The sequence below is a fragment of the Passer domesticus genome, chromosome 27 (genome assembly GCF_036417665.1).
Source record: "Passer domesticus isolate bPasDom1 chromosome 27, bPasDom1.hap1, whole genome shotgun sequence".
In the NCBI taxonomy this organism is placed as follows: domain Eukaryota; kingdom Metazoa; phylum Chordata; class Aves; order Passeriformes; family Passeridae; genus Passer; species Passer domesticus.
Genome location: NC_087500.1, coordinates 2,715,347 through 2,736,907, shown reverse-complemented (window position 1 = coordinate 2,736,907; position 21,561 = coordinate 2,715,347). Strand labels below are relative to the sequence as shown.

The 21,561-nt window shown below is 46.6% G+C and overlaps 1 protein-coding gene and 1 long non-coding RNA gene across 2 annotated transcripts in view; both read right to left on the bottom strand.

Moving 5' to 3' along the window:
* Positions 1 to 21,561, bottom strand: part of LOC135286566 (M1-specific T cell receptor alpha chain-like) — a 210,553-nt gene that overhangs the window by 54,590 nt on the left and 134,402 nt on the right. The gene's annotated exons all lie outside the window — the stretch shown is intronic.
* Positions 8,665 to 15,022, bottom strand: LOC135286790 (uncharacterized). The gene is made up of 5 exons (XR_010350837.1): positions 14,915 to 15,022; positions 14,512 to 14,703; positions 11,519 to 11,683; positions 10,594 to 10,710; positions 8,665 to 9,206 (listed from the first exon to the last, which is right to left on the bottom strand). It is a non-coding gene; the product is annotated as an uncharacterized LOC135286790 (long non-coding RNA).

Sequence of the window (21,561 nt, the reverse complement as noted above, 5' to 3'; positions counted from 1 at the left end):
GAGTATGTCAATTTTTTTTCTCTTCCTTGTTGCTTGAGTCCTGCAGGAAAGCTGGGGAATGTGCTGATTTGATGGGAACCCTTTCATGCCAAGGGTTGCAGTGAAAAAGAGAACAAGCTCTAAACCCCTCCTGTACCAGGCCTGGGCACACACAGGTGCCTCTCATGTCCCCTGCCCTGGCTGGCAAATCCTCCCAGAGCAGGGAGATCTCACCCTGCTCCTCCCTGAGCTCTCCCAGGCTGTTAAACAGCCCCTTTCCATTTGAGTGGCCACAGAGAGACACCTGTGCTCACAGCCACCCACAAGCCACAAATGATGGCATTTTGTTGCTTTAAAAGCTCAGTTCTGCCTTTCTTTTTCCTGTCAATGTCCTGGAGCGGTGTCTTGGTTTGAAAGACAGCTGTCTGTCATGGGAGGTGAGAACCTACCTTGGAATGGAAAGATATGACGCCCTTCCCTCCAAATTTTATAACTTTTCTTATATAAATATAATTATATAATTATATAATTGTATAAATTATTATAGAGGGCTTTCAGACAAAGATATAGGAAGAGGAATAACAGTTCTTTACTAATAAATACGTGTATGACAACCCAAACAAACAGCAGCAGCAAAGAGAAGCAGCCAGCCGGTCCCAGCCTGTCCCGGCCGCAGGCGCTTTCCCCTGTGGTGCAGTTCCGGGCACAGCCAGCAGGGGCGCTGCTGGCTCCCGGCCGGGCAGGGCGGGTGCGATGATTGCCCCGCTCCAGCAGGGGGCGCTGTGGGGCGAGCTCGTCTCCCTCATGAGGCGATGGCGGCTCAGGCAGTGGAGGAGAGGGGAGGTGGCTGCATCTGCAAAACTCACGGGGAGCAGCCTGTCCCAGTGCCACGATGGGTGCTGAAATGTGCTGCAGCCGGAACATTGGAGTGGCGAGCCGGAACAACAGAGGTGAGCGCACCCAGGAGGCAAAGAAAGATCTCTGAAGTTGTGGCAGGAGCCACGAGGGTTGAGCGGACACAGGGTGTCGAGTTAAACTGTAGCCAAAAGGCCTAAGCAGCGGCTGAAAACTACAGGGCTGGACAGTGGTAGCCAGCCTCCCACAAGCAGTGGGGAATGCTCCCTCAGGGGCCCTGGGCTTCTGGGAGTGGTATTCTGAAACTGTCAGAGTAAATTCTTGCCAGGTGCTGGCAGGTACCATCGCTAGGGAACACACTCCAGTAAAGGGGGAAGACCTGCTGAGGGGTCTCCCTGAGGCTGATGGTGCTTCCCTGACTGAGTCAATTGAGCAGCCCTCTGATCCAGCAGGATGGCTCAGTGCAGCGTCCCCCTAACTGGACACTGACGGGATTATTTGGTACAAGGTCTCAGCTTTTCTGGGGTATTGACAGACAAATTAAATCCTAGGGGTCAATTAAATCTCCCTACACTAAGGGATGAGGAAGCCTCCTGCTTTCATGTGACAGCACCAATGGGGGGAATTGTGGCAAAGCCTGGGGACAACTGCCTGACCCTCTGGTGTCTGTAACTCCTGTTTGGGAGAAACACAAGCCCCTGGATGCATTTGCACAGGTCTCCATATGTCTTCCATGAAAGACTGTACTTGTAAAGAAAGAAATGAATTCGCAAGTGCTCGGAAGAACAACACCTGTGTTTATTTGTGTTTATTCACATGGTGGTAGAGCTGGGAGTGCAGGGAAGGAGTTTTTCATCATGTCCTGGGAAAGTCCATCTTAGCAGTGCAGTTCCTGGTGCAGTGTTTCCCTTTCCTCAGATACAATTAATTGACTGTTGTTATATCCTACTGCAATGTTGTTATGAGACTCCCTAAATATCATGAAGTATCCAAATGTGGTTCAGTTCTGCTTTGCCATGTTCAAACTGCAGTTCTTTCAGTGCCCATTGTGTTTCTTTGTCATGGTTTAACCACCAATGGTATCTAAGCACCACATGGCTGCTTGCTCCTTTGCGCTCTCACTGAACTGGGAGAGAATTGGAAGAGTAAAAGTGAGAAAATTCATGAGTTTAACAAATAAATTAATATGTTTTATAAATAAAGCAAACACTGCATCTGTGAGCAAAGCAAAGCAAGGAATTCATTGACTGCTTCCCATCCACAGCCAAGAGTTCAACCTATTCCAGAAAAGCAGAGCTCCATCATGGTTAAAGGTTACATGGAAATACAAATGCCATCACTCAATATCCCCGCTTTCCTTCTTCTCTATCTTTATATGCTGAGCATGATGTCCTATGGCCTGGAATCCCTCTTGGGTCAGCTGGGGTCAGCTGAACCAGCTGTGTTCCCTCCCAGATTTTGTGTACCCTCAGCTCCTCACTGGTGGGTGGAATGAGGAGCAGAAGAGGCCTTCCCTCCATGTAAGCGCTGCTCAGCAGTAACTCAAACACTCCTGAATTACCAACACTCTTTCCAGCACAGGTTCAAAACACAGTCCTATTCCTGCTACTCTGAAGAAAATTAACTGTACTCCCTGCGTCTCTGTGGTCCCTGTTCCAGTCTCTGCCCCTGCCTGTCCCTCTCCCCTCCTGAGCTGAGCTGCTGCCTGGCCAAATCTGAGGCTCCATGGGAGCCCCAGAGGAGCTGAGCAGAGCTGCCCTTCCAGGGTTTTGTCTTTGCTCCAGGGTATTCTGAGCTGGGAAGAGCTGGTGTTGTCTGGGCCTTGAGAATAACAAACGCTGAGGTAAAATCTCACAGTCTCAGGCAGGACTCATGCTGAGCCCCATTCTTCTAAGCATCAGTATTGCAATTAGCAAGGAGGGGGATTTAGGAAGGAGGGGTGGGAGGTGCTTCAGGGAGCAGAGCAGATATTCCCCAGCTGCCCAAGGTTGGAAACCAAGGTTTGTCCCTCTCACTTAGTGGGGGATAGGGGGTGGAGCAAATATTGACTATGCAGACAGTGCAGGACCCTACACAGGCGTAAGTGGGCATGGCCTGACAAAGTCTGTGACTCCATGGAGAGCTCCCACTGGAGCAGGCTCCTGGCAGGAGCTGTGGTCCCATGCAGTGAGTAGCCCAGGCCAGAAGAGGTTTTCTGGCAGGACCCGTGTCCCACAGAGGAGCCACAGTGCCACAGTGTGTTTCTGAAGGGCTGCACCCCATGGAAAGGAGCCACTGGGCTGGAGGAGCTTGTGAGGAACTGCAGGCAGAGGGAACAACCTGCACTGGAGAAGTTCCTGGAGAAATGCCATCCATGGGTTGGACTCCACACTGAAGCAGGGGAAGAGAATGAGAAAGAAGAATGAGAAAGAAGAAATGGCAAAGAAAACGTGTTTTGAAGTGATTGTAAGCCACATTCACCGTCCATGTGCAATGATCACATGGAGGAGATGTTTCATGATTTGCTCTTATTTCTCACTAACCTATATTGATTTGATTGGCAGTTATTTCAATTCCTTTCTCCAGCTCAATATGTTTGCATAAGATGGCACTGCTGGGACATCTCTTGGTCCATATCTGGACCAAGAAACATAAATTGTGTATTTTTCCTCCTGTCCAGTAGAGGAGGGGCACTGAGCCAGCAGCTTGCTGAGCCCCTGCAGGACAACCAAAGTCAACTCACCACACCTCAACTCCTTCTTCCTGGTCAGGTGCTCTGTAGCAGCCACCGTGTAGAGCAATGTCATCCCTGCTGATTTGGCTTTCCTGAACAGTCTGGCTGCACCCACCACAGCACTCTGGAAGCTCCAGCAACACATCTCCATCATCCCATGGCCCTGCAGCCAAGGCACAGAGGAGAAATGAGGCTGTGCTGGACAGGAGCCCAGGCAACGTGCACTAAACCTGCACTTGCCCAAACTGCAGCCTGTGCAGTTCCCAGGACAGATCCTCCTGCACCATCAATGGTACCAGCCCTTCTAGCAGCCCTCCCTGCAGTGCCTTTTAGTGCCACCAAGCCAGAGGGATGTTTCCTGCATCTGCAATTGCCTGACAAGAGCCCTGGGGAGCAGCTGCCAGAAAGAAATGCTGAGCGATCTGTCTTCCCCATCTGCTGGTTTTTGGCTCACTCTGCTGTAGAACTGCTCCAGGGTGATTCTTGCACGACAGTAGTAGGTTGCTGCATCTTCTGGCTTTGCTGCCAGGATCTGCAGTGGGAATCTGTTCATGAACTTCTCATCTTTTATCTTAAAGCGATCTTTGAAACTTTCACCATAGGTGCCATCCTCCTTGTAAATCCATTCCTGAGAGCCAGTTGGGCCCTGACGGTACCACGATATGGTGTAGTACCTCATAGAATCCCCCTTCATGCGGCACTGCAAGGTGACTGCTTTTCCTTCTTGCACGGAAACTTCCCTGGGGTTCTGCTCCAAGGTGGCTGCACCAGCGAGAGACACTGCTGCCGAGAGCAAGAACAAGGCACAATCACTGCAAGATCCAGCAAAGGTCAGCGCAGTGCTGGTGGGGCTTTGGACTGGCACTGGACCCGTGGGAGGACAAAATCCTGCTCTTTGAAGCCAGCTGACACAGACGGGCAGAGCTGATGGCAGCTAGCAAGGCTCACAAGGAAGGAGACACCACATTTCCCTCCACTCAGCCAGACAGGAAGCTTTTCCTGATTTTCCCCAAAGAAGCAGGAAGGATTTGCACCATGGGGGGGACAAATCCCTTTGCCCTTGCCAAGACAGCATGGTGAGGAACCCGCTCTTCTCTCCCAGAAGCTGCTCTGAGTGAGCACGGCAAAGACAAAAGGCTGTCCCAGGCAGTGGGGTTGTGCCCTGTGCTGCCATGCCCCAGCTGGGCTGTGCCAGAGGGGCCGCAGTGCCCCAGGAGCAGTGTCCAGTGCCAGGCAAAGCGCTGGGCCCCGAGATGTGAGTGCAGCAGGGAGGTGCCCTGCGTGTGCCCAGGCTGCAGAGGAGGCAGCTGGCATGGAGGTGCCGAGCTCAGAGGCACAAGAGGAGCAGGGCTGCTCTCCCTGTGCCCCACAGGCATGGCTGGGCAGCTCCAGCCAAGGCACAGCTCTGGCTGCCAGCGCTCAGCACAGCTCCCCAGAGCCCTGCAGAGCCCAGGGCCACGCTCAGCTCCTGGGGCCATCAGCCCTTGCCTTCACTCACCTACAATGGGCAAGAAGCCCAGGCACAGGGCACTCCACATGGCCAGGCCCGCTCTGCGTGGCCTCTCTCCAGCTTCTCTGAGCCTGCACAGCAGCTCTGCCCACTCCTGCCCTGCCTGGGCCTGTGTCACTGCTCTCAGGCCCAGTCCCTGCTGGTCCCTCCCTCTGCCTGTGACAACAGTGAGGGGAGAGGTGGGGCACCAGGAGCAGAACTTGAAGCTCTTGGTGCCCTCCTGTGTGTCTCGCACTCCGGGTGGTCCCTGTTATTCTGTTTAGCCCTCTCCGTATTCCTTCTTTCTGTCATCCTATGAAAGAGTCTCAGACTTGCTTTGGAGTGGCTCAGTGGGAACACTAAATTGGGAAATACCATTCCTAAACCACAACTGCCTCATTTGGCATCCAGTGTGGGGCATTAAGGGTTGAGATAAGATCAGATCTGCCCAGAGTGGTCTGGAGACCACTCTGATCTCAGCATTAGTGGTATCAGGTATGGAGCCACTGGTGCCAATGCTGCTGGGGCTGTTCCTGTGGCTGTGGGACCTAACCCTGTGTATGTTCCTATATGAGCTCCAGTGGTTTGTTTGCTTTTTTGTTTTTCATTCCCTGTTTGGGCTCTTTGCTGGATTTCAATAATTTGAAAGTGTTGTGAGAACAATAAACACTTTGGCCAGAAGGTAGCAGGAGAGACCAGAGAAAGCAGTTCAGTTTACATCAATAGATCTTACTTTACCAGGAACTTTTTAGTATTTCAGGACACAAAACAGAGAGGTTAGATTATATCCAAGAGATGCAGTAATGTGAATATTACATTGTACTGTTAATGCTGTGTAAGACAGCAGATGGATTCAGTGGTGCAAAAATCTGTTTAGGATTGCCCATTGTCATGGAGTTCTTCGTGATGTTTTCCAATGTAACCTCTTGGAGAGAGGTTTATTCTTTCAGGATGCTTTTAATGTTCTCTGCCACTTGCGAAAGCTGTCACCTTTTTGTGTTGCTCAGCAGGACCAATGTCAGATACCACACTCCATGTGTGAGTCTCACTAAGGGGTAGGAAAAATGAATGTGCTAGAGGTGAAAGTTTTCCTCAAATTACTTCAAAAGTTTTATTGAAATTCATGTTTTGGGTGATCTTGTTACTGAAAGTGTGAGAAAAACAAAAACTCTCCCACTTTTTTTTTTTTTTTTTTTTTTTTTTTTTAGTGTTAGAGGATCAAGGCATTACTTTATTCTGGCCAAGATGGGCAAGAGAGATAATTTAATCCACACATTGCATGGTTTGTGCAGAGAAAATGCTTCCATCACATGAGGTTTTCGCTGGAGTTTTCTGGTACTTATACGGTCAGTACCAGGGAAATTCATTGGTCCCAAGTTCCACAGTTTGTAGTATTTGGTTTTTATTGATCCCTTCACCTTCAATGTTATTTTGATTCTCATTCTTGGTTCTGTCATTGATCTTTTCCCAGGCCAGGGCTGATGTTTGGAGCTGATGTTCATTAATGGTCATTATCTTTTGTGTATTTTCTGTGCTGCTTCAAGTCTGATGAGATGTGAAGCTAATCAGGCTTGGAGTGCTGAAACAGTCCTTTGAAAAGAAACTTCATTTCCTTTCCCCCTTGGTAAAGGTGAACAAAACCCCTGACTGAAGGTATATGAAGAATTTTTGAACTTATTATAATTTCCCCCAGTATGAGAAAGATGTCACAGAAATTGAGAAGAATTGAGGTATGAAGGGACCTCTGGAGGTGACTGGGTGTCCCCTGCTCTAGCAGGACTGTCTGGAGCTGTTTGGCAAAGACCATGACCAGGTGGCTTTTGAATGTCTGCAGGGACAGTGGCTCAACTCCTGAAGACTTGCAAAGGCTCTATGAGCACAATCAAACATAGACACAAATTAATCTGTAGGACAATAGGATAGCACTGTCAAAATGTACTGCACCATAGAGTTTGGCTTATAATCATTCTCTATTTTTTTGGTATCATGGGATCCCTTTCAGGAAAATATAATTTTTCCAGATGTCGAGATAATTCCACATGCAAATGTGTTTCTTTTACCAGAGGGTATTTTAATGTGGAGTGCAGTATCTCTACAAAACTTTCCTCAGCTGATACCAGGTGGCAGTGCTGCAGATTCTGTCCCTTTCTGTGGAATTAACTGCAATAACACAATCTTACTGTTGGCCTGAAAACACTTCTATTCTCCTGTTTTGTTAAGCTGAATGTCCTGCATTGCCAATGCAAAGTGAAAAGCCACTGCTCAGTGGGGACAATCTGGGACCCTGTCATGAACTGAGGGCTTTAGGTCAATGAAACTCTCACTGCCAGGGGTGTCAGCAGAAGCAGCTTTGACACAGATTTGCCAAAGTGTGGCACCATCCAACAGCAATGCTCCCTTCTGCAGCTTTACTCCATGGATGAATCAGGGACAGGAACATGAAATTGTAATTAATTTGGAAAGATTGATGTGGAGACTGGGGGCAAGAAAGGGGCAGAGCTGTAAAAGGAAGTCCCTCCAATTGAGTCATGAGGTGCAGAAAGGACTCCCCTGCTTTCTAAACTCCTTCTAGAGGAGGTGTGGATGGATCCAATCCTAGTCCCAGACTTGATCAAGATTTTATGACTAAGGGATTATAACAGCACTTAGTCATTGACCTTTCCTTCCTGTGTATCTGATTCCACTGGTTTTGTTCTAAGGGAGGATTCTCAAAATACAAATCTGCCTGAGAGATGGGGAAAGGGGTGAAGTGCTTGAGAAAAAGGTTCTTGGTGTCATTGGAAAATCAGGATAAAAATACTGGTGAACGGCTCTCCCCGATTCATGTTACGGTGTCAGAATGCACCGAATGAGCATTTCACTGGATTTGGATTTGCCATGCAAATTTCACAGAGCTTCTGCAAGGGCTGAGGCTCTTCTCTGGGTGTCTGCAGGGCCTGAGGGTCTGAGCTGAGCAAGATCAATGCAGCACCCCTTGCTGTGTCCTGTGCAGAGGCTCTCTTGAAGGCTGCAGGAACTCAGGCAGGGGGAGCAAAGCCTTCTTTCCCCTTCAGGATGTGGTTACCTTGTGTTCTCAAAAGCAGGGGAGGGTTAATGCTGCCTGGTGGAACTGAGTCACAAATGGTGACCACAGCATCCTGCCTGTAGCTTGAGAGAGGAGCATGAGCTGGGGAAGGTGTGGGGTGAGCTCTGTTAGGTAAGAACCAAATTGCTATGGCAACTATCACTCCATCAAACCACCCCAGATTATTTTCTGGTGGCCCCTTGCTCCTATCCCTGAGTGCAAAACAACAGCAGGGTTTCTTCTCTGCTGACAGGAGCATTTTCCTCCCTCGTGCCTTCAGCAAGGACTCTCCTCACTGAAGCGCCTGAATGGGCCAGAGGGACACTTCCCTGCACAAAGTGTGGAAAAGACAAATTCAGCCAACAGGAAATCTACAATATCAAAGCTGTGTTTCTGATCCCAGTAGGCTTTTAGGACAGGTGGATTTCAGCAAGTCCATTCCAGCTTTGGAAGAAAAAGCACAGAAGATCCACAGCATTTTGGACTAGTAGAACTTTATTTTTGTCTACTACAGGAGTCTAAAATTCATATACAATACTTTTGGCAGAAGAAATACAGGCTTAATAAAGAAATTAACAATATCTGGTTGAATTAAATCACTCCAGATTCTACAGAGCTCTTCTTATCTGCAATACACATTTTGGGTATTGAAACTACCTAAAACCCAAATCTACAAATGTCAGTTTCAGGGCTTGAATTGCCTCAGCAGTGCTTCTCCAGTTGCACAGGCAGAAACACAGCATGCCTGGGAAAGGTGCTTTTAAAAGGCCATCTATCTAGAGTGAGCCCTGGAGTTTCCAAATGTTGAAGCAGGTTGGACACTTGTGTGCAAATGCCAGAAGAGTGGGGAGATCTGCTTAGCAGGAGGATGAGGAGAAATCCACTCTCCTCAGTTGTCAGAGGAGAGGAAAGAGCAAAAGCACTTGAAACTCTTCAGTGTAAATCAGCTGGCCAGGCAGGAGTGAACAGTGTTCAGTGTCTTCAGGGGAAGGTGCTGCCTTGTGTCCTGGGTGGTGTCTGCCAGCAGCTCTGCCCCTGCTTGTTCCACCCCCTTGTGCTGCTGGTTCACATTCTTTCCTGCTCTTCTTCAGGTTCATTCCCCATGTCTGGAAGAGCAAAGGGAGGTTTAAAGTACATTTAATGAAACTGGACCTATGAACCACTGCTTGATAACTGTCAGATGAGGGCAGATGCAATCACAAAAGTTAGGCTGGACAATATTTTGTTCCTCTTTAGATACTTTAATTTTAAAATTCTCCCCCTTGGTTTCTTTACTCCCAAATGTTTTTATATTGGGATCCTTGCCTTTGAATCCTTATTTGTCTGGATTTTTCTCCCGGCTTTGTACTCTGCCACTCAATATAGTCAATGAGATATTGTCCTGGCTTGTAAAATAAGCATGTATTCTATTTTGCCATCTGTTGGAGGTTAGGCAGTTTTTCTTATCTCTTTCAAGAACAATGACACTGCCAGGAAGATAATCTCCTGCTAATGGGCTATATAATGTCCTGGCTTGTAAAATAAGCATGTATTCTTTTTTTACCATCTGTTGGGGGTTAGGCAGTTTTTCTTATCTCTTTCAAGAGCAATGACACTGCCAGGAAGATAATCTCCTGCTAATGGGCTATTGAATTACTCACTGTGGCTGGTAAGATTAGTTACATCATCCCATTGGGAGATGCTCCACCCAGAGGGAGGAGCCAAGCATCCCTGCCACCATAAAACAAGCATTTCTGAGACCACAGACAGCCTTCTTCGCTGGATTTCTCAGAGGAATCAGGAACCAAGGCCCAGCTGCTCCTTCGCCGCATTCTCAGAAAGGATCTACACCCTTCTGCAGATCGCCGCTCCAGGAGGAGCAGCCACCATCTCGCTGGACTGCTATCAACACCCTGACTTCTAAGGGTGTCAGGTTTTTCTCACTCTGCCAGTGGTTTTTTGCTTGTGCTAAATTACATTGTTATTTAGTTTTTTTTTTCTCTTCCTAGTAAAAAAACTGTTATTCCCATTCCCATATCTTTGCCTGAGAGCCCTTTTAATTCTGAAGTTGTGATAATTCAGAAGGAGGGGGTTTACCTTTTCCATTTCACAGAAGGCTTTTTGCCTTCCTTCACAGACTCCTGTCTTTTCAAACCAAGACAGATATTTCTTAGGCTGTTCAGGTAATACCAGAGTTTCTCTGGCAAACAAAATTTGGGAACCAGCCTCAAGAACTGAACTTTGAATACAGAAATACACTCTTTGCTTTGTCCTTTGGGAGGCACAAACTGCTTGTTTTAATTGCATTTTTAGGGGGATAAATGATTTTCTTGTGTGTGGTTCGGTTATTGTTGTTGTCTTTTCCCCAGAATACTTGCAAGGGCTGTTAAATGGAATCAGGAGCAGATGAATAGGCATGATTCTTTGTGGGGCTAGGGACAGACACATGGAAAGGCAGTCACTTCTGGCATATGCTTCCAGGCTTTCCAGACACCAAGCTGTGTGCTCTCTTACCTCAGAAAAGAAACCATTTGATACTCATGAGGATATTGAAGGCGATGCTCTTTGCCAGCAGGACTCTCAAACCCAGCACAGCCATGGACAGCAGGTTCACTCTCTGCTCTTCAGGGTCTGCTCAGTGACCAGAAAAGAGGGGAGAGATCATGGTGTAGGTTTTGGTGTTGTAATCTTGGCAGAAAGTGGGAAATGCACAGGTGGCAGTTTCAGGGAAAGGAAGAGCAGCAAAGGAACAGGCGAGAGAGAACATGGAAGCAACAGGGGAGCCCAGGGTCTGTCCCTGTTGCTTTTTGCTTCCTGGGGCTTGTGTGTAACTGCAGGAGCAAGCTTGGAACAGCAGCTTGTGCCTGCTGAATGTGTTGTGTCCTGAGTCCTCTGCCCTGGAGAAAATACATTTCCATGCCTTTATCCCCCAGAGAGCAATGTAACTTCACTATCCTGTTTGGGTAACTCACCTTGTTGCCCAGCTGAGGGGTCTCTGCTGTTGCAAACACTCCTACTAGCCCCTTCAGCACCTTGAATGACCTTCAGGAGTACAAAACCAATCCCACAAAATATAAAATGTGATTTAGTAAAAAACCCTCATAATATGCCCCACTTTGAACATTTTGTTGGTGTTGGATAGGCTGTTCCAGGTTGTGCTGCAGTAGATTTGCTGCTGCAGGGTGAAATATGGAGTCATAAGAAAATTCACGTTTTAATGAAATAGACTGTGTCTTGCCTCTTTCTCCCAAAGTTATTAAACAGTTGAAACCATGTCTTTCACATGCTTTGAAACACCTTTCAGCTCTCCCTGTTGAAATACCAAATATCTTTCTGATTTCTGCTGGCTGCCCAGGGCAATGCTGACAGGCAGGCGAGCACCAAGCCCCACTGGACATTGTCCCTAGAAATGTGTTGCAGCTGTGCCACCAAACTGTACCTGGCAGGATTGTTACCATGCTGCTGTCGAACTTGTCCGTGCAGATCAGCTGTGTTGTGTTCTGTTCCTCAGAGCTGATGTTCTTGGTATGGAAAATCGTTGGCAAAGGTGTTGTTTTCACAGTGGTGCCACCATCTTGTGATGTAGTTGATTTCTCAACTAATTCTAGGATAGAATTTTTGGACTGTATGTTAGAAACCGCATGGTTTGGGCATGATTGATTTTACTGCAGGCTTTCCTGAGTGCTGAGTGACTCACAACTCACATATACTCCAGCTGGGACTAATTTGTAACATTGTCCTTCACTGTCTTTTATGTCATTATTCCTCACCATAGGACATGCAAGTAATGAAAGAAGATTGCTTAAATTCACAGCCAGCTGTCTTACAAGAAAACAATTGGTATCAAAAGAATTTAGTTGCAAACAAATCATTGTGATACAATGATTTGTTTTTTAACCATATACCTTTGTCTCTAGGTCAGGTCATATGTTGAGAATCAAGGATGATCTCAAAAAATAATGTCAGGATTTAACTCAGATTAGCAATCTGAATTAGAGTAAAAAAATATGGAACTCAAAAGAATCCTCCAGAAGTCTTCCTTGCCAGAAAGGGCTCAGCTTATGAAAGGCTGTCAGAAACATCCACAAAGATTGGAGTGTCGGCTTTGTCAGGAGCATCCTGGGGTGTGTTTTGGGTAAAGAGTGGTGCATTAGGCTTTTCATTTTGCAGGGTGTCTGCCTTGCAGGTGGGTCAAGAAATCCTCCAGCTCTAACATTTTGTTCATCCCAGGGTACTGATGGAAGGTTGATCAAGGAGCTCTGATTTTACCCCCTTTCCCCATCAGCCCTATGCCACTGCAGAGGAACTGAGGTGAAATTGTGCTCTGCCACAATTTCATGGGTCAGCTCTCCTGATCAAACAGGCAGAACTGCACACTTGTCCACACCTACAGCAACCAGACACTCATCAGAAATCCAACATTTCTTTCCCAGCTGTTGTACCAGGCTTGGCCAGATCCTGTCAGTGATGTGCATTCTGTGTTCTCTGAGAAAACCTTGAAAGGCTTTTCATGTGGTCTCCTCTCCCGGCTTTCCAAACAGCCAGAATACAAACAGGCTGCTCCTCTGCAATAGCTCCCTGGGCAGGATCTTCAGCAAGCAATAATGTACCCAGTGCAGTTGTAGTTGAGAGAGCAGAAGATTTGTTTTATCTGACCCCAGAAGGCTCACCCCGAGTCCCACTGGTTCGCATTACTTGACAGTACAGCCATGAATTCCTACCACTGGTTTCTTCTGGGAAGGGATTTGTGTTTTATGTTTATGTTCAAATTTATTTGAACAAAATGTTGTACTTTTCCTTTGCTTTTTTCTTATAAAGTCACAGGAGGAGCCATGTATTCCAGAAAGTAATGGGCCTTAACGTTTTTAATGTATGTTTAGTCTGGAATAGTCCAACCTGAACCAAAAGGAAAGCCTGCTCTGTCCTTAACTGAGGCCTCAGCAGAATATGCCTGGAGTATCCCACAGTGGCACTAATGCTTGCTATTTTATGTCATTTTGATTTAGGTGTATTCTCAAAATTACTTATAACCACAACAATAATAGCATAATAATAATATACAATATTTAACAAATATAACATACATTACATATGTAACATATGTATGATACATAATATAGAATTTGGGTAAAATATATTAATGTATATCTTCATATATGGCTGTCAAAATGCATTTTAATAGCTCCCACAGGAATACAAAACCAAATAACGAAGTTGCTCAGAATCTGGATATTTTGGCTTCAACTAATTAAGTATTTCACCAGACTCGAAAGGGACTTTGATTCATAAGACCCAAGATCTTGTACTGTCAAATTTAATTTCAGAGTCTCTGGTCAGCTCAGAAAGTATCCCATCCTTATCAAGAAAAAAAAATCGTTGAACAGCGGGGAAAGAGTAGGTCTTTCATGAGAATAGTACATTTGCATTCCTTTGTTCCTTTTGGAACTGGAAGTGCAGAGAGATTGTTCCCAGATACACATTTATTCCAATGCAACATATCCTACAGACAAGGAGAGATAATAGGCAGCACCCACACCCTTCTGGAAGGAAATTAGGGTGTTTCAGGGATGCAAAATAACATGGGACATACCTTCAGAACTTTAAAGTCATGCACACCTCTGAAAGCAGAGCAACAATTCCTGAGGGATGGGCCTGGATCTTAAGGATAACACAGATAAACATCACAAACCCCTCTGCCTCCCCCCCAACATTCACACTCCCATAGAAAAGCTTAGGGTGACATGCACCTTTGTTTTTCATCACACAATTCCAAAGAAAGATAGGGATAACTAAGGCTTCTTACAATCCCTACTCCCCACATTGCTCTTTTCAGAACACACACAGCCTGGCAGCCAATTGTCTTTCATTCCAGGAGCTCTTGGATATGAGGCACTTGTGAGAATTGAAGCCCAAGGCTATTCAACATCCTTCCTGCTCTGTCCCCAGGGCAGCGGAATTCCTTAGCTGGGGACACTGTCAATGTGGTGTTGGTGTCAAACCAGAACTTCTCCAAGCAGGCAGTTACAGATCTGTCTCAAAACTCCTCACCACTGGGAGCTCTTCACTGAGCTCCGCATTCCTGCCCCAAGTCAGTCAGTGCAATTCCACTGGAGAATTGGACACTGGACAGTAAATTTGGGCCAGAGTGCTGCCCAAAGTGGGAATAAGTTATCACACGCTAAGCAGTGCCCTGCTGGTGTTTGTGGACCATGGAATAACGGTGCTATGCAGAGTCAGCCCAATTGTTCCTGGGAACCCTTCCTGAGCTGATCCAAGCTGAGGGTTTGGCTTGAAAGCCTGGCTGGAGAGTGAGTGCATTCAAGGGATTATTGCAGCTGAAAATCCTTTCAGTGAACCCAAGCCTTTAAATTCCCTTGTTCTCCCCTACATTAATTTTAAATGAAATTTTAGGAATAAAGAAATGTCACTTACTTGGTCGAACTATGAGAATTGTCCCTGGTCCATTTATCTTTGTCACCCTGCTAAAACGTATTCCAATAATTCAGTCTTTCTTCCTGCTGTTTAAACTTGTTGTAAATCAAGAGATGGATCACCAGATAGTTGGCCTGATTATCCATGGGTGCAAGTTCATGAGAAGGTCCAGAAATACATTTACTTTGTAAACTGGAAAGGGAAAAAAAAATTTGATTATTTCACTGCTTTCAGTTAGCTTGATTGCGTATAGAATTTATCAACTTATCCCTTTCTTCCACATTTTAGATCCTTCATGAATCCTTTTATGTATCCAGGACAAAAGGAAATATATAAAGGATGTTCTACTTCTCTTCTTAAACATTACAGTCATCCATCTCCTTTCTTTCCCAAAATATCTCACCTTCTTTCCCTCTTTGGGTTTTTATACTGGTCCCTATGCTGTTTATATCATTGTGGTATCCAAACCCCAAACACAGTGATATATTTCATGACACAAACTGCCTCGGTTCCACTACACAGAATTTTGGATTATACAGGCAGTCACATGACCTCTACGGCGGTTTGAGAGCCAACACACCACATGAAAAAAACACCATACAGCTTTCAAGAAAGAATCTAAAATCATATCTGAAATCTTCAGTTGTAAATGAAAACTTGGGGATTAAATGACGCTTCTGAAAAGTCTGATGGAGTTAAGTTGGATAGAAAGCAGGAAATTTATTAGTACTTTTTTGTTATTTCAAAGCATTTCTGATAATTCTTCTGATTTGCAGGAAGTTATCCTCTTTTCCCCTTTTTTGGGGAAAAAAGTTTCAGTGCTCAGAGGCAGGAGGAATGCCCTCTGGTCTCTTAGAATTGGTGCCTAGGGATTATTTAGTACCTTAGAAAGTCTTCATGGTGTTTTAGGTAAGAGGTGAAAGCAGGTAAAGTGATTTTATTTTGTTGTGTAGAGGCACTGAAACCTTGGGAGTGAGGATCAAAGAGTGAAGGGTCTTGTTCTTCCTGCATCTGCTCCTGGCCATTGTTGGATCTGAAATTAAAAGGATCTTTGTTCTTACCAAAATCTTCCTCTGTGCTATGAGACAAAGAGAAGAACACAAATATGAACTTAAATGTAAATATCTAATGGCAGAAGCTTCCTGACCACTTATTCAACTGGAGCTGGTTATCAAATGTCTAAAATGACCTGTCTGTGAGAGCCAAGGTCTCAGGTTGAATGGTGAGGAAATTGGTCTTGGAAAAATAGGAGAGGTTTTCTGATGTTTGAGTAATTCGGGGAATCAGATTTGTGTATGTGCACCCAGTTGTCTGAGGAAACTGAGATGAGGTATAGCCACTGTGTTTCCTTCTTCAAGAGAAGGGAGGGAGACAGTTTGTGTGTGGTGGTTCAGTTGTTTTCAGTCACTGTGGTACGTAGTTCACACTGTGCTAGACAGTTCTACAAAAACATTTGGGGGTTTTTCAGTGCCAGGTGATGTCTCCTCTTTCATGTCTTTGTGGTACTGCCTTTTGTTTTGCTGTCCCTCCTCCACTTCTAAACACTCTTGCAGAGCATTCCTAAAACAAAAATATCATTATCATCCTTGCTTTTTATTTTTTTGTCAGATTGAGTAGTTAGCATTAATGTAATGAAATATTGCCCTGATTTGTATCTGGAGAGAAGTCACTCAGGGTAAATAACTTTATATCAATTTTCATTCTGCATTCTCTATGCCCTTCTGGACCTTCAAGCACATCTGTCATTAAATATGATTTGCATGACAAAAAAAAATCTGTGCATGTTTAGAAATTGTTCAGAGCATAATTTGGTTCAGCTGATGGGGCTTTCCCTGACTCTCTTTTCATTAATGACCTAAATATGCTTATTTACTCAGCTAATTAATTTTTGGTATTTCTTATGTGAGTCCCATTTTTATAAGGGTCACATGAGTTTGTCCCAATTAGATCAACATTTTTTTTCCCCTTAAATTTTTTTAATCTTGTGAACTGATTATTTGACCACAGAGTTGGCCATTGGTTGGAGTTTTGATTTATTTATATAGCTTTTCAATTACTTTCTAGGTGGTGAACATCTGGTTACAGTTGATTGACGTTTGGCTTTTAGTTTGATTTTTATCTTGCTTTAATAATTTTTAATAAAGATACTCTGGAATTCTGGAGCATTTTCTTAATCCTCAGATGCAGTTCTAAGCCACAAATAGCATGATTTCATCCTGTTTGCATTGTTGTTGTCCCCAAGGACAGAGGTGTATTTCTCATTTTTAATCAATGATTATAACATCAAGGCTACTATTTCCCAATGGTAACAGGGATATGCTCATCTGCTGTTCCCTTAAGTGTGTCATTTTTTTTTTCTCTTCCTTGTTGCTTGAGTCCTGCAGGAAAGCTGGGGAATGTGCTGATTTGATGGGAACCCTTTCATGCCAAGGGTTGCAGTGAAAAAGAGAACAAGCTCTAAACCCCTCCTGTACCAGGCCTGGGCACACACAGGTGCCTCTCATGTCCCCTGCCCTGGCTGGCAAATCCTCCCAGAGCAGGGAGATCTCACCCTGCTCCTCCCTGAGCTCTCCCAGGCTGTTAAACAGCCCCTTTCCATTTGAGTGGCCACAGAGAGACACCTGTGCTCACAGCCACCCACAAGCCACAAATGCTGGCATTTTGTTGCTTTAAAAGCTCAGTTCTGCCTTTCTTTTTCCTGTCAATGTCCTGGAGCAGTGTCTTGGTTTGAAAGACAGCTGTCTGCCATTGGAGGTGAGAACCTACCTTGGAATGGAAAGATATGACGCCCTTCCCTCCAAATTTTTATAACTTTTCTTATATAAATATAAATATAATTATATAATTGTATAAATTATTATAGAGGGCTTTCAGACAAAGATATAGGAAGAGGAATAACAGTCCTTTACTAATAAATACGTGTATGACAACCCAAACAAACAGCAGCAGCAAAGAGAAGCAGCCAGCCGGTCCCAGCCTGTCCCGGCCGCAGGCGCTTTCCCCTGTGGTGCAGTTCCGGGCACAGCCAGCAGGGGCGCTGCTGGCTCCCGGCCGGGCAGGGCGGGTGCGATGATTGCCCCGCTCCAGCAGGGGGCGCTGTGGGGCGAGCGCGTCTCCCTCATGAGGCGATGGCGGCTCAGGCGGTGGAGGAGAGGGGAGGTGGCTGCATCTGCAAAACTCACGGGGAGCAGCCTGTCCCAGTGCCACTATGGGTGCTGAAATGTGCTGCAGCCGGAACATTGGAGTGGCGAGCCGGAACAACAGAGGTGAGCGCACCCAGGAGGCAAACAAAGATCTCTGAAGTTGTGGCAGGAGCCACGGGGGTTGAGCAGACACAGGGTGTCGAGTTAAGCTGCAGCCATAAGGCCTAAGCAGCGGCTGAAAACTACAGGGCTGGATAGTGATTGCCAGCCTCCCACAAGCAGTGGGGGATGCTCCCTCAGGGGCCCTGGGCTTCTGGGAGTGGTATTCTGAAACTGTCAGAGTAAATTCTTGCCAGGTGCTGGCAGGTACCATCGCTAGGGAACACAGTCCAGTACAGGGGAGGGCTTGCTGAGGGGTCTCCCTGAGGCTGATGATGCTTCACTGTCTGAGTCAATTGAGCTGCTCTCTGATCCAGCAGGATGCCTCAGTGCAGGATCCCCCTAATTGGACACTGACTGGGTGATTGTGTTCAAGGGTCTCAGCTTTTCTGGGGCATTATTGGACACTGACTGGGTGATTGTGTTCAAGGGTCTCAGCTTTTCTGGGGCATTGACAGATAAATTAAACACTAGGGGTCAATTAAATCTCCCTACACTAAGGGTTGAGGAAGCCTCCTGCTTTCACGTGACAGCACCAATGGGGGGAATTGTGGCAAAGCCTGGGGGACACCTGCCTGACCCTCTGGTGTCTGTAACTCCTGTCTGGGATGCCTTGAGCACTGTGCTCAGGAACAAGCCCGTGGATGCATTTGCACAGGTCTCCCTATATCTTCCATGAAAGACTACACTTGTAAAGAAATAAATGAATTCACAAGTGCTCAGAAGAACAACACCTATGTTTATTCACATGGTGGTAGAGCTGGGAGCGCAGGGAAGGAGTTTTTCATCATGTCCTGGGAAAGTCCATCTTAGCAGTGCAGTTCCTGGTGCAGTGTTTCTCTTTCCTCAGATACAATTAATTGACTGTTGTTATATCCTACTGCAATGTTGTTATGAGACTCCCTAAATATCATGAAGTATCCAAATGTGGTTCAGTTCTGCTTTGCCATGTTCAAACTGCAGTTCTTTCAGTGCCCATTGTGTTTCTTTGTCATGGTTTAACCACCAATGGTATCTAAGCACCACATGGCTGCTTGCTCCTTTGCCCCCTCATTGAACTGGGAGAGAATTGGAAGAGAAAAAGTGAGAAAATTCATGGGTTTAACAAATAAATTAATATTTTTTTATAAATAAAGCAAGCACTGCATGTGTGAGCAAAGCAGTGCAAGGAATTCATTGACTGCTTGCCATCCACAGCCAAGACTTCATCCTGTTCCAGAAAAGCAGAGCTCCATCGTGGTTAATAGTTACATGGAAATACAAATGCCATCACTCAATATCCCCCCTTTCCTTCCTCTTCCCTATCTTTATATGCTGAGCATGATGTCCTATGGCCTGGAATCCCTCTTGGGTCAGCTGGGGTCAGCTGAACCAGCTGTGTTCCCTCCCAGATTTTGTGTACCCTCAGCTCCTCACTGGTGGGTGGAATGAGGAGCAGAAGAGGCCTTCCCTCCATGTAAGCACTGCTCAGCAATAACTCAAACACTCCTTAATTACCAACACACTTTCCAGCACAGATTCAAAACACACTCCCATTCCTGCTACTATGAAGAAAATTAACTGTACTCCCTGCGTCTCTGCTGTCCCTGTTCCAGTCTCTGCCCCTGCCTGTCCCTCTCCCCTCCTGAGCTGAGCTCCTGCCCGGCCAAATCTGAGGCTCCATGGGAGCCCCAGAGGAGCTGAGCAGAGCTGCCCTTCCAGGGTTTTGTCTTTGCTCCAGGGTATTCTGAGCTGGGAAGAGCTGGTGTTGTCTGGGCCTTGAGAATAACAAACGCTGAGGTAAAATCTCACAGTCTCAGGCAGGACTCATGCTGATCCCCATTCTTCTAAGCATCAGTATTGCAATTAGCAAGGAGGAGGATTTAGGAAGGAGGGGTGGGAGGTGCTGCAGAGAGCAGAGCAGATATTCCCCAGCTGCCCAAGGTTGGAAACCAAGGTTTGTCCCTCTCACTTAGTGGGGGATAGGGGGTGGAGCAAATATTGACTATGCAGACAGTACAAGACCCCACATAGGAGTAAGTGGGCATGGCCTGACAAAGTCTGTGACTCCATGCAGAGCTCCCATTGGAGCAGGCTCCTGGCAGGAGCTGTGGTCCCATGCAGTGAGTAGCCCAGGCCAGAAGAGGTTTTCTGGCAGGACCCGTGTCCCACAGAAGAGTCACAGTGCCACAGTGTGTTTCTGAAAGGCTGCACCCCATGGAAAGGAGCCACTGGGCTGGAGGAGCTTGTGAGCAACTGCAGCCAGAGGGAAGAACCTGCACTGGAGAAGTTCCTGGAGAAATGCCATCCATGGGTTGGACTCCACACTGAAGCAGGGGAAGAGAATGAGAAAGAAGAATGAGAAAGAAGAAATGGCAAAGAAAACATGTTTTGAAGTGATTGTAAGCCACATTCACCGTCCATGTGCAATGATCACATGGAGGAGATGTTTCATGATTTGCTCTTATTTCTCACTAACCTATACTGATTTGATTGGCAGTTACTTCAATTCCTTTCTCCAGGTCAATGTGTTTGCACATAATGGCACAGCTGGGTTATGTCTTGGTCCATATCTGGACCAAGAAACATGAATTGTGTGGTTTTCCTCCTGTCCAGTAGAGGAGGGGCACTGAGACAGCAGCTTGCTGAGCCCCTGCAGGACAACCAAAGTCAACTCACCACACCTCAACTCCTTCTTCCTGGTCAGGCTCTCTGTAGCAGCCACCGTGTAGAGCAATGTCATCCCTGCTGATCTGGCTTTCCTGAACAGCCTGGCTGCACCTACCACAGCACTCTGGAAGCTCCAGCAACACATCCCCATCATCCCATGGCTCTGCAGCCAAGGCACAGAGGAGAAATGAGGCTGTGCTGGACAGGAGCCCAGGCAACGTGCACTAAACCTGCACTTGCCCAAACTGCAGCCTGTGCAGTTCCCAGGACAGATCCTCCTGCACCATCAATGGTACCAGCCTTTCTAGCAGCCCTCCTAGCAGCCCTCCCTGCAGTGCCTTTTAGTGCCATCAAGCCAGAGGGATGTTTCCTGCACCTGCCATTGCCTGACAAGAGCCCTGGGGAACAGCTGCCAGTAGGAAATGCTGAGCGATCTGTCTTCCCCATCTGCTGGTTTTTGGCTCACTCTGCTGTAGAACTGCTCCAGGGTGAGTCTGCTCTGCAGTAATATGTGGCTGCATCGCCTTGATTTACTGCCAGGATCTGAAGTGTGTAGATGTTCTTGGAGCTCTCAAGTCTTGCCTTAAAGCGATCTTGGAAACCTTCATAGGTAGTACCATCTGTGGAAATCCATTCCTTGCCCCGTGGGCCCTGACGGTACCAGTACATGTAGTAGCTGCTCATATGACCTCCCTTCATGCTGCAGTGGATGGTGACTCCATTTCCCTCTTGCACAGTCACTCCCCTGGGGAGCTGCTCCAAGGTCACCTGGCCAGTGACTGCTGCAGAGAGCAAGAACAAAGCACAGTCACTGCAAGAGCCATCAATGTTTAAGGCAGTGCTGGTGTGGCCTTGGACTGTGGGAGGACAAAATCCTCTTCTTTGAAGCCAGCTGACGCAGATGGACAGAGCTGCTGGCAGCTAGCAAGGCTCACAAGGAAGGAGATACCGCATTTCCCTCCCTCCTTCTCCCAGTCACAAAGGCAGCTTCTTCTGATTTTCCCCAAAGAAAAAGGAAGGATTTGCACCATGATGGGACAAATCCCTTTGTCCTTGCCAAGACAGCATGATGAGGAACCCACTCTTCTCTCCCTGAACC